This window comes from Macaca nemestrina, chromosome 17 (genome assembly GCF_043159975.1).
Source record: "Macaca nemestrina isolate mMacNem1 chromosome 17, mMacNem.hap1, whole genome shotgun sequence".
In the NCBI taxonomy this organism is placed as follows: Eukaryota; Metazoa; Chordata; class Mammalia; order Primates; family Cercopithecidae; genus Macaca; species Macaca nemestrina.
This window is the reverse complement of record NC_092141.1, coordinates 33,294,933-33,299,690: the sequence shown is the minus strand read 5'-3', so window position 1 is coordinate 33,299,690 and position 4,758 is coordinate 33,294,933. Positions and strand designations below refer to the sequence as shown.

The following is a 4,758-nucleotide window of genomic DNA, read 5'->3' as shown; positions in this document are numbered from 1 at the left end:
ATTTGATGTATGGAAACTCATTTGGGCCAATGGCGAAAAAGCAAATATACCAGAATAAAAACTAGAAGAAAGCTATCTGATCAATTGCTTTGTGATGTTTACATTCATCTCACAGAGTTAAACCATTCTTTTGATGCAGCAGTTTTGAAACAGTGTTTTTTAAAAGCTGCGAAGGGATATTTTGGAGTGCATTGAGGCCTATGCTGAGAAAGCAAATATCTTCACATAAAAACTAGAAAGAAGCTTTCTGAGAAACTGCTTTGTGATATACACATTCATCTCAGAGTTAGGTATTTCTTTGGATTCAGCAGTTTGGAAACCCTGTTTTTGTCCATTGTGCGAATGGACATTTGGGAGCACATTGAGATCAAAGGAGACAAAGGGAATATCACAGGATAAAAACTTTAAGGAAGCTATCTGAGAAACCGCTTTGTGATATGTGCATTCATTTCACAGAGTTAAACATTTCTTTTCATTCAGGAGTTTGGAATCACCGTTTTTGTAGTATCTATGTTGTGATATTTGGGAGTGCTTTGAGGCCAATGATGAAAAAGGAGACATCTTCAGATAAAAACTAGAAAGAAGCTTTTTGAGAAACTGATTCATGATGTGGTTTTTCATCCCACAGAGTTAAAGCTTTCTTTGGATTCAGCAGTTTAGAAACACTATTTATCTCCATTCTGCAAATAGACATTTTGGAGCCCATGAGGCCAAAGGTGAAAAAGCAAATAGTCCAGGATAAAAACTAGAAGCAAAGTATCTGCAAAACTGCTTTTTGATTGGGCATTCATCTCACAGAGTAAAGTCTTTATTTTCATTCAGCAGTTTAAAAAAAATGTTTTTGTAGAATATGTGAAAAGATAATTGGGAGTGCACTGAGGCCTATGGTGAGAAAGGAATCATCTTCAGATAAAAACTAGAAAGAGACTTTCTGAGAAACTGCTTTGTGATATGTGCATTTATCTCACAGAGTTAAACTTTTCTTTGGATTCAGCAGTTTGGATATACTATTTTTCTCCATTCTGTGAATGCACATTTTGGAGCACATTGAGGCTGATGGTGAAAAGTGAATATTCCAGGATAAATACTGGATGGGAGGTCTCTGAGAAACTGCTTTGTGATACATGCAATCATGTCACATATTTAAAATTTTCTTTTCATTCAGCAGTTTGGATAAACTATTTTTGTAGGATATGCGAAAAGATATTTGGGAGTGCATTGAGGCCTATGGTAAAAAAGAAAACACCTTCACATAAAAAGTAGAAAGAAGCCTTCTCAGATACTGTTTTGTGATGTGTGCATTCATTTCACAGATTTAAACCTCTGGATACAGCAGTTCAGAGACAGTGTTTATGCCCATCCTGTGAATTGTTGTTTGAGAGCTCATTGAGGTCAATGGCGAAAAAGTGAATATCCAAGGATAAAAGCTAGAAGGAAGCTATCTGAGACACCCATTTGTAATGTGTGCATTCATCTCACAGATTTAAACCTTTCTTTTCATTCAGTGCTTTGGAAACACGGTTTTTGTAGAATTTGTGAACAGATATTTGGGAGTGCTTTGAGGCCTATAGTGGTAAATAAAATATCTTCAAATAAAATCCAGAAAGAAGCTTCCTTAGAAACTGGTTTCTTGGCTGGGCGCAGTGGCTCAAGCCTGTAATCCCAGCACTTTGGGAGGCCGAGACGGGTGGATCACGAGGTCAGGAGATCGAGACCATCCTGGCTAACACGGTGAAACCCCGTCTCTACTAAAAAAATACAAAAAACTAGCGGGGTGAGGTGGCGGGCCCCTGTAGTCCCAGCTACTTGGGAGGTTGAGGCAGAAGAATGGCGTGAACCTGGGAGGTGGAGCTTGCAGTGAGCTGAGATCCGGCCACTGCACTCCAGCCTGGGTGACAGAGCAAGACTCCCTCTCAAAAAAAAAAAAAAAAAAAAAAAAAAAAAAAAAAAAAGACACTGGTTTCTGATGTTTACATTCATCTCATGAAGGTAATCCTTTCTTTTCATTCAGCAGTTTGGAAACACTGTATATGTCCATTGTGTGAATGGACATTTGGGAGCTCATTGAGGCCAATGGTGAAAAAGTGAATATCCCACTATAAAGAAAAGAAGTAAGGTATCTGAGAAGCAGCTTTGTGATGTGTGCATTCATCTCACAGGGTTAAACCTTTGTGTTCATTCAGACGTTTGGTAACACTGTTTTTGTAGAATCTATGAAATTATATTTGGGAGTGCATTGAGGACTAATGTGAAAAAGGAAACCTCTTCAGATAAAAACTGGAAAGAAACTTTCTGAGAAACTGTTTTGTGATGTGTGCATTCATCTCATACAGTTAAACCTTTCTTTTCATTCAGCAGTTTGGAAACATTGTTTTTGTAGAATCTGCGATGGGATGTTTGGGAGCACAATGAGGTCTACAGTGAAAAAGGAATCACCTTCAGATAAAAACGAGAAAGAAGCCTTCTGAGAAACTGCTTTTCGACGTCTTCATTCATCTCACAGAGTTAAACCTTACTTTTCATTCAGCAGTTTGGAAACACTGTTTGTGTCCATTCTGCAAAAGGACAATTGGGAACTCCTTGAGGCCAAAGGTGAAAAAGTGAATATTCCAGGATAAAAACTAGAAGGAAACTATCTGAGAAAATGCTTCATGATGTGTGCATTCATCTCGTGGAGTTAAATCTTTCTTTTAATTCAGTATTTTGGAAACACTATTTTTGTAGAATGTGTGAAGGGATATTTGGGAGCGCATTGAGACCTATGGTGAAAAAGGAATCATGTTCAGATAAAAACAAGAAGGAAGCTTTCTGAGAAACTGTTTTGTGATGAATGCATTCATCTTACAGAGTTAAAACTTTCTTTTGAATTAGCACTTTGGAAACACTGTCATTGTCCATTCTGTGAGTAGACATTGGGGTACTCATTGAGGCCAGCTGAAAAAAGTGAATACCAAAGGAAAAAACTAGAAGGAATCTATCTGAGAAACTGCTTTGTGTTGCATGCATTCATCTGGTAGAGTTAAGACTTTATTTTCATTCATCAGTTTGGAAACACTGTTTTTGTAGAATCTGCAAAGGGAAATTTGGGAGCACATTGATTCTTATGGTGAAAAAGGAAACATCTTCAGATAAAAACTAGAAAGAAGAGGCCCCACGTGGGATTTGACCTGGGTGCTCTTGTGAGCTGCTGCTTCTGCGGTCAGTGAGATTACCTGGGTCTAGAGTATGGAGCTGCTCCGTGGCCACGAGGACATCACCATGCCTAAAGCACCAAAGGGAAAAAGTGCAGAATGGGAAAAAAAAGTCATCCATCCATATAGTAGAAAAGCAGCTCAAATTACGAGAAAGGCCCACAAACAAGAAAAAAAGGAAAAATTGAAGAATGAAAAGGCCTTGCATCTCAACCTTATTGGTGAAAAACTGCAATGGTTTCAAAACCATCTTGATCCCCAAAAGAACACATATTCAAAGAAAGATGCTTGTCAACTAATTGACAGGTACTTGAATCGATTCAGCAGTGAGCTGGAGCAGATTGGGTTACATAACAGTATCAGGGACAGGCAGGGGAGGCGGCACTGTTCCTGGGAGACCGTCATCAAGCAGACCATGGAGCGGGAGCGACAGCAGTATGAAGGATATGGCCTTGAGATTCCTGACATCCTAAATGGAAGTAATCTGAAAACGTTCAGGGAATGGGACTTTGATCTGAAGAAATTACTGAACATTAAAATGAGAAAAATTGGCACTAATGATGCAATTCCCAAGAAGTGCAAGAGGAAAACTATTATAACTGTAGACCAAGATTTAGGGGAATTGGAACTAAACGATGAATCAAGTGATTCAGATGAGGAAATGACTGCAGTGGCCTAATTGTCTTCACTTGAATTGAAAATAAATAATTTGAGAGCTTCAAATTATATTCATTGATTATGGTACCTAATTGTTGAGATACTCTAGAGGAAAACCTAGGTAGTACCATTCAGGACATAGGCATGGGCAAAGACTTCATGTCTAAAACACCAAAAGCAACGGCAGCAAAAGCCAAAATTGACAAATGGGATCTCATTAAACTAAAGAGCTTCTGCACTGCAAAAGAAACTACCATCCGAGTGAACAGGCAACCTACAGAATGGGAGAAAATTTTTGCAATCTACTCATCTGACAAAGGGCTAATATCCAGAACCTACAAAGAACTCAAACACATTTACAAGAAAAAAACAAACAACCCCATCAAAAAGTGGGCAAAGGATATGAACAGACAGTTCTCAAAAGAAGACATGCATACAGCCAACAGACACATGAAAAAATGCTCATCATCACTGGCCATCAGAGAAATGCAAATCAAAACCACAATGAGATACCATCTCACACCAGTTAGAATGGCGATCATTAAAAAGTCAGGAAACAACAGGTTCTGGAGAGGATATGGAGAAATAGGAACACTTTTACACTGTTGGTGGGATTGTATACTAGTTCAACCATTATGGAAAACAGTATGGCGATTCCTCAAGGATCTAGAACTAGATGTACCATATGACCCAGCCATCCCATTACTGGGTATATACCCAAAGGATTATAAATCATGCTGCTATAAAGACACATGCACACGTATGTTTATTGCGGCACTATTCACAATAGCAAAGACTTGGAATCAACCCAAATGTCCATCAGTGACAGATTGGATTAAGAAAATGTGGCACATATACACCATGGAATACTATGCAGCCATAAAAAAGGGTGAGTTTGTGTCCTTTGTAG

The 4,758-nt window shown here is 38.6% G+C and overlaps 1 pseudogene; it reads left to right on the top strand.

The window, feature by feature from the left end:
* Nucleotides 1–2,047: 2,047 nt before the first annotated feature.
* LOC105476898 (translation machinery-associated protein 16 pseudogene) lies at nt 2,048–4,075 on the top strand (annotated as a pseudogene).
* The last annotated feature ends 683 nt before the right edge of the window (nt 4,076–4,758 follow it).